This window comes from Macrotis lagotis, chromosome 4 (genome assembly GCF_037893015.1).
Source record: "Macrotis lagotis isolate mMagLag1 chromosome 4, bilby.v1.9.chrom.fasta, whole genome shotgun sequence".
Classification (NCBI taxonomy): domain Eukaryota; kingdom Metazoa; phylum Chordata; class Mammalia; order Peramelemorphia; family Peramelidae; genus Macrotis; species Macrotis lagotis.
The window spans coordinates 200,691,759-200,702,231 of NC_133661.1; the positions used below are offsets into that span (position 1 = coordinate 200,691,759).

Below are 10,473 nucleotides of genomic sequence, written 5' to 3' on the forward strand. Positions count from 1 at the left end.
GAGGGACTCAGCTCTGAGAGCTGAAGGATCATAGATCTAGAACTGAATGAGACCTCTGAGGCTGTCTAAGCCAACTTCCATCTTATTATCCCCACATTGGCCACCTCAAATGAAAACAGATAACTCTCCAAATGTTAACTGTCTTTACTCCCCTAATAGTAAACATAAAAAACCATGTGGGAAATATATAAATCCAAACAGAAGTAACATAATACTATCATAAATTGTGAACAGCATGGGTGACAAATGGTCCTACAGTGTAAAGTTTAGAATGAGGCAGGCAAACGTTAGGAAGCTGGTTAAATTCCTCCCTCTCTCTCTCCTATTCTAGTTTCATCTCCTTGGGAGTCTGGTTTCTACCATGTCAAGTTGTCTTTCAGCAACTGTGAGTTGTCTTTGAACAGTTCATCCCTTAACATACCATGTTCAGCAATGGCTTCATCATAGATTATCTTTGCAAGGGAGCAAATTTTCTCTAGCTAGCTCAGGAACTCATAAAACCACACACACACACACACACACACACACACACACACACACACACACACACACACACACGATGTGTTTGTAGCCATCTTTTTTTTCCTTATTTCAAATGTCTCTTAATATGCTTGTTGTGGTTGATCCACATTCCTCTTCTTGTCATGATTAGCAACCTTAAAGAAAACTTTGCTTTCTGCTTGTGAAACATTAGAAATCAAGAACTTTCCATTTAGAATACAATACAATAAAATACATTGTTACTGATATTTCTCAGTTCAGTCTCAATTTTCCTTATATACTTTTGAGCTATCTGCTATTTTTTTTTCATTAGGATTCTCCATCTTTTGCTCAATGCTTGAAATGACCCTCCAAAATGACCTACAACATTTTTTTAAGCAATAGAGAGTCTCCCTCCTCATTGGCTAATTCAGCTCCTATCTCAGTTATACACTTCTTATAGGCTGCCATTATATAGCTCAGCCTGCCTTTGCTCAGTAAGTTTGGTCTTCTACCCTGGCTCCTTTTTATCCATATTGAAATGTTTCATGCCTGGAGTGAGTGAGTGATGGTGGCAGTATAGATGGACAGGGATGTAGGCAGTCTCTAGACAGGAACAGAGACCCTCTGATTCCCTTCTTAGCTCTCTATAGTCTGTCTTCTAAATTAATTTTTCTACTGAAACTACTCATTCCCAAGTCCAAAGTTCTTTTAGTTACCAACCTGTTGGATTTTTCTTTTCTTTTTTTCTCCCACTTAAAAGTATTTTTTTCCAATTACATGTAAAGATAGTTTTCAACATTTACTTTTGTAAAATTTTGATTTCCACATTTTTTTCCTTCTCCTTTCCCTCACTCTCCCCAAGACAGAAGGCAATCTGATATAGATTATACATGTTATACATGTATACAAGTTAAACATATTTCCAATTAGTCATGTTGTGAAAGAAGAATCAGAATATAAAGGAAAAAACCATGAGAAAGAAAAAACAAAAAAACAGGCTCCAATGTTCTTGATTAACTTTTATTTTTTTCCAATGACATGCAAAGATAGTTTTCAACATTCAATCTTTTGTAAGTAAGCTTTTGGATCATTTTTCTACCACATTCCCTTCCTTCTTCCCTCCCCCCTTCCCCTCTATGGCAGCAAGCAATCTGATATAAGTTGTACAGTGTACAATCATGTTTAATATATTTCTATATTAGATCTGTAGTTCTTTCTCTGGATATGGATAGCATTTTCCATCATGAGACTTTTGGAATTGTTTTGGATCATTGTATTGGTGAGAATAGCTAGGTCTATCATCATTCATCATACAATGTTGCTGTTACTGTGCAGAGTATTCTCCTGGTATTGCTCATTTCACTCAGTATCAGTTTATGTAAGTTTTTCCAGGCTTTTCTGAAATCCTCAATAGTCTTTTCTTAATATTCATCTTTTTTGACCTATCAGCAGTCATTGATACTGTTAATTATCTTCTCCTTAATTCTCTCTTCTCTCTAGATTTTTTTGTGACACTACTTTATTCTGGTTTAACCTGTATGGTTACTCCTCAGTCTCCTTTAGTGGATTTTTATTCAGGTCATGTCTCCTAACCATGGGTGTCCCTAAGGGCTTTTTCCTAGGCCTTCTTCTCTTCTCCCTCTATACTCTTTTGCTAAATGATCTCTATGCTGATGATTCTCAGATCTACTTTTCCACCCCCAATTTCATACCTTAGACATTTCAAATTGGATGTCCCACAGACATCTTTTTATGTTATGTTATTTTATTTTTTCCAATTACATGAAAGATAGTTTTCAACATTTATCCTTTTCTAAGCTTTTGGGTCATTTTCCTACCAACCTCCCTGCTCTCCCACCTCCCCATGGCAGTGAATAATTTGAGATAGGTTTTACATGTACAATCATCCCACAGACATCTTAAATTCATTGTGTCCAAAACTTAACCCATTATCTTTTCCCCAAACCCTCCCATTTTCCTACCTTCCCTATTAATACCACCTGTTCTCTGAGTCACTCAGGCTCACACTCCAAGTGCCATCATTCTCTTCTCACTCTTTCTCACCTTCCATATCCAATCTTTGCCAAGACTTGTCCATCCTACCTGGGTAATATCTCCCTTCTCTTTGACATTTGAACCACCCTGGCACAAGCCTCATTCCTGGACTATTCTAATAGTTTACTGCTTGGTCTTCTGCTTTAAGTCTCAAATCCACTTCAGTCCATCTACCATTTCATTGTCACATTGCTCTTCCTAAAGTATAGGTCTGACTGTGTTACTCCCCTAAACTCTACTGGCTCCCTCCTGGAACAAATATGAAATTTTTTGTTTGTCTTTCAAACCCCTTCATATTTTAACCTTCTCTTCCCTTTCTAGTCTTATAGCTTATTCTCCCTCTACCCAGAGGCCATTTGCCATACAGGGGCAATGGCTTCTTTGCTGTTCCTCACCTCTCAGCTCCAGTCACTGACTGTCCCCACTGTAATCATTACCTGCAATGCTCTCCCTTCTCATATCCATCACCTGGTTTCCCAGACTTCTTTCAAGTCCCACTAAAATCTCACTTTTTTCCAAGAATATCTACCCAGTCTGCTTAATGTTAGAGCCTTTTTTTTGTTGGTTATCTCTAATTTATCTCGTATATATCTTACTTGTGTATAGCTTCTCATGTTGTTTCCACCATTAGAGTAAGTTCCTAAAGAGGAGGAATGTTTGTTTTAATTTAACTCATTCTCCAACAGAGTAATGGCTGCCTGGCAAATGTATGTATTGCCATCAGATTGCTATGATTGTGCCTTCACATGGATGATGCTAGGGAGTATCGTGATGAGATGCAAGGAAGATTTCTTGAAGAGACTGGAGCAGGTAGGGACATTTCATAACTGCTTCAGATCTGCTAACCACCAGTTGGGGAAGGGGGCCTTTGTTTACAACTCATCAGTGGGAGCGATCAGGTAATGTACTCTCTGATCTTGGAAATTTCCAGGGGTCAGGAGAACAAGCCACAGGAAGTCAGCAGTGAGAGCCCAGGATAGATGTCTCCTACAGAACAGAACTGATACCCTGGGTGGACAAGGAGTAATGTTCATAAGGGACCTTCAGAATCCCAGTTCAAGGAAAATATCATATGGCAGTCAAATAGCACCTGAATATGAATTTGGTGGGAGTTAAATTATGAAGCTAATCTCCACCCCATCCTCAAATTCAGAATATAAAGTAGCATGGGGAAGTTGTGCCTCCTGCGTGCTAGAGAAAATGTACATTTATATTTTTTGTTAATCTAATTTAATTTCTTTTTTTGAATGTTATTTTTTTTCAATTACATGCCAAAAGAGTTTTCAGTATTCATCTCGTTGTTAGCTTTTTAACTCCACATTTTTCTACCTGCCTTCCTTCCCCACTACCTATGGACATAATGTGTTTTGGGTTACACATGTATATTTATTCTTACTACATCTTTGAAGTAAATATTCTTTTGTAAAAGCTATCTGGCAAGTTTGTTAAATGGAACTGGGGTGATGATTAGAGGGGAAGAAATGAGGAGAAAGCAGCCAATGGGGACTTAAAAACATCTCAACTCCCTCAGGGTAACCAGAGAACCCTAGGGAGTAGGGATGACTTGTATTAGTCCTAGACATGAGAGAGAGGGACCAAATTCACCCGCATGACAAATGCAAATTTCCTTAAGGAAAGGGACCATTTAATTTTTGTCTTTGTATTCCAAATGCCTCACATGGTTCCTGACATTTAATAATTAGTATTTGATTGTAATTGAATTTATTCTTCACTGATTGAATCTCTATTCCATTTCCCTTAACAACTATTTTAAACCTTCTGCCTCCTCAAGACCTTTATTCTTCCCCAGTAGATGATGCTGCCACCCAGTTCACTAAAGAAATCAACACAATCTATTGTGAGCTATGGGCTTGGAACATAGGAAGTTTTTTTTTTAAATGCCTAGGACCATGGCATCGTCTACTTTGTGCAGGAGGATCTCTAGTTCAACTCTCATTTTATAGAAAAGGAATTAAACCCCAGAGAGGCTGTGATAGCAGGTAGATAGCAACATTAGGCAGAAGCAAAATATAAATTAGGGTTCCCTGTCTCTAAATGTAGTTCTTTCCAATCCCATACACAGCATCTTTAGGCTAGTTGGTTGATTGATATGTGAACTATTGTTATTCAGTTCATCAATAAACATTTACTAGATGTCTACTATTCAGGCACTATACTAAGAATTATAACCATTAATCTCTGCCCCCAGCATAAGTCTCAACTCCTGTCTTAGCCATAGACTTCTTACCAGTGTCCCTGGCTCTCATCTCTACCTCCACCACCCCCCCACCCCTGACTCTCATTCCTGGCTTAAGACCTAGCTTTTCCTGGTCCCCACACCCTAATCCCCTGGTCACTAGCCAAACATTGACTCTAAAATAGTGTCCAGCTCCTTCCCTGACCAGCCAGAGTTTATTTGACTCATGAAACTGACCCCATGAGAGTCCATGGGTGAAATTCCCATCCCTGCTGGCTCCTCTGGAGTGGTTTGGTACTGGAATTCCAGCCCCTACCACAGCTTCTAGAAAAAAACCTCAAGCCTCAGCTCAGCAGACTTTCTGTCCCAGTCTCCTTGGAGTCTCCTCAAGAGTCCTTGATGATGATACTATCCCCCAGTTTTCTGCAGTGAATTCTGGATCTGGTTTTCTGCACCTCCCCAGAGGTGATGTGGTTTCAGACTTGGACCCTTCATCCTTTATCATGTGGCCTGAAACTGGCACTATAAAGAGTCCCTTCCCCAGTTTCCCACTTTTGCTGTCTCATTCACATCCTTGCTTAGAGGGGATGCCTTGCCATCCCACCTCCAACATTTTATCTTCCCTTCTAGGGCTTGAGGAATCTGACAAGAAAATCTTCATATAAACTATGGAAGGATGATTCACTGCAGACTCAGTACAAGGTGTGAGGGAGGCAAGGATAGGCAAATGGGAAGAGAGCCTCTCAGGTGTGATCTCTCTCCTGAAGGCACATCAAGTGTGAATGTACCTGTACAGTCAGTTGTTTTTACCCCAGCTTCCAGTGGCATCATTGGTAAAGGAAAAAAAATGAAAGAACACAAGAAGTGTCAGTTCTTAGAGTCACCCCTGAAACTACATATTTCCAAAAATTGGTGATTCTGGACCCTGGCAGCCACCATTTAAATCATCAGTAGGCATTTCCTGAATGCCTCCCCTATCCTCAGCATAGGGTAGCAATGATCAGTTTCTGGGGGTTTTAAAAAGAATCATTCCTCTTCCTTCTCCCCCACCCAAGTAAATCCTATCCAGCTTCAAGAGCCTCTTCCCTGACTAGCCTAGCTCGCTCTGATCTCCCTCTCCTTGGAACTCCTGCAGCATTTATAGACTGGAACACATAATTTACACTGCATTAGTATTCTGGCTTGTTCAGCATGCTCATGTATCTTCAAACATTCATGAGATCCCTTTACAAAGGGACTTGGATTTTAGCATTGCCCCTCTGGGTAGTACTGGACTGCTCCTTATCTGTCGATTAAATAGCCAGCCACCCACGAAGGTCAAAATGCACCAAGTTCTCTTTGGGCTATGACTCACCCTGGGCTGCAGATGTGTGCGTGTTTACAGATCTCTGGATGCAGGTCATTCTTACCTCCTCGTGACGGTAATGCTTTAACATGGTCATTTATGAATCATCACTGTGAAACTGCATGGACAATTGCTGAAATAAAGGCAGGTGCCCACACTGCTGTCGGAGCCAAGTCATGCTGTAAATGCCAGTTCGATTCATGGGCCTCCTGAGAAATCAGATTGGTGAAATTAGCATTCAGAAACTGTAAGGGCTCCATTGCCCCTCCTTCTGGGCAAATTCCAATTCCATTCAGTCCATCAAGGATTTATTAGGCTCCTTCTAGGTACAGCTGCCATGGTGTGAGCATTTATTAGGCTCCTTATTATGTCCAAGGCACATTGTGATAGAAAAGCAAATTTTAAAATAGTCCCTTCTATAGATTGCATTGCAATCTGTGCTCTTGAACTTATGTTCTTGAACAGACCTGGAATGCTTTTCCCCAAATTCCTTTCAAGGTTTAGCTTAAGTGCCACTTCCTTCAAGGTCTCCCCTCTTCATTGTTAATGTCCCCTGCTCAAATAATTTTGTGTGTGTTTTACTATATTCTGTGTTCTACATATGTGTATATAGATAGATAGCTACATAGACACACACACATATATCTTGCAATGCCATGAAAAGCACATGAATTAGATTTGAGTGAGGTGTTGCTGTGTTAAGTCAACCAGCCTCACTTTCTCCTCCTGAACCATCTGAGTCCAGTGACCAGATAAGAATCAACAACTGGAGATGGCCTTGGATTCGAAGTAATCAGGGTTAAATGACTTGCCCAAGGTCACAGAGCTAGTAAGGGTCAAGTCTCTGAGGCTGGATTCCAACCCCCAACCTCCTGACTCCAAGATCAGTGCTCTATCCACTGTGCCACCTGTCCTAGGCAGAAGATCCTAGCTGTCTCTAGAGCAAAAGCCTCCAAAAGGAAATGATTAGAGGAAAAAGTTCTGGATTGGTTCAGGAAGTCAGCTTTCAGGGCTGGGTTTTTTTTCCTTCTAGCCCAAGAATAAATACTCCATGGGTGAAGGATGGGGTTAACAGCTCTTGGGAGCTCCTATCTGAGCAGTCACTCATAATATGTTCAAGTAGACACCAAACATCCCTCAGAGCCCAAGTGGGACTAAAATACTCTTCTTCTCCTTCCCCCAACCAGTCATAGCACCACAAGATGGCACTGCCTCACTCCACCTGTATTTGGGCTGCCCATGATGACACAAGTCCAAGAAGGAAGGGCAAGAGGCAAGACTTGAACCAGAACCTCCATGGGGTGGAGCCTGCATCAGGAGGCATATGCAGCTGCTCCAGGAGCTCAGAGCAGCCTTACTCGTCACTCTGCCCAGGAGGGGCCCTCCTAGAAGAAAAAGGAAATGAACATTCATCTGGTCACTGGAGGGACTAACACTTCACCCCTTTGAGCTTTGGAAGAGAAGCCAGTATAAGAGGTGTGCTCAGGGTGATAGACAAAGAACCTCCATACTCTCAGCAGAGAAGGGGACTTTCAAACACAGACTCTTGGGAACCTTTTGCATAGGAACCTATTGTATTCTCCCTCATCTCTGTCTCTCAGACACCTTATCATCCTTCCAAGCCCAGTTCCAGTGGCACCTCCTCCATGAAGCCATCCCTGATGGCCCCAGTGATTAATGTTTACTCTCTTCCTAACTTATCTTGTATTTTCCTATGTCTGACTATGTCACCATGCTACTCAATAAAATTTCACTGGCTCCCTATTAAAACCAACATCAAATATAAAATCATCTGCTTGGCAATTAAAGCTCTTCACAGCCTGACTCCTTCCTACTTTTCCAGTCTTCTTATATTTTATTCCTTTCTATATACTCTATGATCTGATCCATTTATGATGGTGTATTTGCTCCTCACACACTAAGCTCCATCTTCCATCTCCCTGCCTTTGTATCAACTGTTTGTCATGTTCAGAATGCCCTTTCTCCTTACCTTTGACTTACAGTATCATCTGCTTATTTAAAGACTCAGTTCAAACTATGCTTTCTATAAAGGGTCTCAGTCCACTCCATCCTCAGCTGCTAGCAGCTTCCCCATACTCTACACAGAGCCCTAAATGTGTGTGTGTGTGTGTGTGTGTGTGTGTGTGTGTGTGTGTGTGTGTGTGTACAGAGAGAGAGAGAGAGAGAGAGAGAGAGAGAGAGAGAGAGAGAGATTGTCTCCCCTTTAGAATATACACTTTTTTGAGGGAAGGCTGTTTTCTTTCTTTCTATCCTTAGCACATAGGGTCAGCTAGGTGGTGCAATGGATAGAGCACCGGCCCTGGAGTCAGGAGTACCTGGGTTCAAATCCGGTCTCAGACACTTAGTAATGACCTATCTGTGTGGCTTTGGGCAAGCCACTTAACCCCATTTGCCTTGCAAAAACCTAAAAAAATTACCTAGCTGTGTGGCCTTGGGCAAGTCACTTAACCCCACTGCCTTGCAAAAAAGAAAAATAAATAAAAAATAATAATAAATAAATGCTCATTGATACATGTATACATTGTAGCTTGAAATAAAATGTAAGTAAAAATGTAAATTTCTTGAAGACAGGGATTATCTTGTTTTGCACATGTAGGTACTTAATAAATGTTTATTTCATTATTGTGAACAAAGGTCCTGAAATAAAGTAAATATCATGAGCAAAATGGAAAATATAGTTTGTTATTTCGTCATCTTCATTTCCATCTATATTTTCCCCTTCCTTAGAGAACATCCCCTGAAACAATTAAAAAGAGGAATACATGCAGTGTATAGTCCTCCCCTTCTTCATAGAAAGAAAAAAGCTAATTGTTTCATCTCTAGATCCAAGCTTAACCAACATATCAAATAAGTTCAATAATATATGCGGAGTATATTCCACTAGCTTTTCACAGAAAGAAAAAAAGACTTAATTGTTTCATTTCTAGGTCCAAGCTTGGTCAGTATGATTACAAAGTATTCATTGTTGGTGAGAAGAGGAGAGTTGGCCCTTTTCATTTATATTATTGAGGCAATATGTATATTGTTTTTCTGGTTCTGCTTACTTCATTCTGAATCACTTCCCATGCTTCTCTGTATTCTTTACATCCACCATTTCTTTTTATTGCAATAATATTCCATTACAGTCATGTATCATAATTTAATTAGCCATTCCCCAGTTGACAGGTATCTACTTTCTTTCCAATTCTTAGCTATTGTAAAACATGTTGCTATTAAAGAGAGGTTTTTTGTTTTTGTTTTTTTTGTACCTATGGAGTGGTTCTTTCTATCTTTAATCTCCTTTGGACCAATGCCTAGCAATGGAATTTCTGGGTCAAAGGCAAAGCTAATTACTTACAACCTGCTCTTGCCGTATTTATAATTGTAGCCAAGCACCCCTTCAACTGCTCAGTTTCAAGGTACATCTTGGGTCTATATATTTTTAAACCTACATTTCACAAGCCCCCACAGATGTTTTCCTTTTACCAGATCAAACCAGAGTACACATTAACTCAAAGCAAAGGTATTTTGTTAGACTAGTTAGATAAATAACCAGAAAAAATTGCCCCCAGACATGTGGAGAAATACTCTCAAATAGGTTGCCCTTTCAATGGTGGGAAAGGGAACGTACATAACCTAGACAACGCAAGTCAGGGTGGCATCCCAGATGGAACACCCTTCTGTGTCTAGAGCTGCCACTTGCTGCTTCCTTATAGAGCTGTTTATGTCATCGGTTGGTCTGCTGATGTCATCTGCTGGCTGCTTTCTCTCTTGCCATATGCCCTGCTGATTCTCTGCAGAGCTCCATGATGGTTCTGTCAAAATACTACTGCCACCTGCTGGCTCTGCTTTGAACTGTAGCTTCTTAGCAGCCTCTTCCTACAGTGAACTTACATAATTAATCAATAAACATTTATTAAGTGCCTACTGTGTACAGGTACTGTGCTAACACTAGATAACACTTAAATATTCACTTTGGCTAATTCAGTTGGGAATCAACTCTCAGGCATCCTCCATTTTTTTTCCTTCAATAACTTGGGCCTACCCTTGGGTATTTGCTCAGTTGTTGATTGATCAATGTTATTCTTTTTTTTTTTAGGTTTTTTTTTGCAAGGCAAACGGGGTTAAGTGGCTTGCCCATGGCCACACAGCTAGGTCATTATTAAGTGTCTGAGACCGCATTTGAACCCAGGTACTCCTGACTCCAGAGCCGGTGCTTTATCCACTGCGCCACCTTAGCCTCCCCGATTAATGTTATTCTAATAAGAATATTCTACAAGTACTAACTAAACTTGTCAGCAAATGCTCAAAGTGAAATTTCTTAAAGAATCGATTGGATGTTAGCTCAGACCTTAAGACCTTAAGAATTCAGTTCTCCAAGGGCAGCTAGGTG

General features: G+C 40.4%; 1 long non-coding RNA gene across 1 annotated transcript; it reads right to left on the bottom strand.

Annotated features, from left to right (window-relative positions):
* Nucleotides 1–4,032: 4,032 nt before the first annotated feature.
* Nucleotides 4,033–10,157, bottom strand: LOC141522035 (uncharacterized). The gene is made up of 3 exons (XR_012478117.1): nt 7,303–10,157; nt 6,145–6,289; nt 4,033–5,550 (listed from the first exon to the last, which is right to left on the bottom strand). It is a non-coding gene; the product is annotated as an uncharacterized LOC141522035 (long non-coding RNA).
* Between the last annotated feature and the right edge of the window lie 316 nt (nt 10,158–10,473).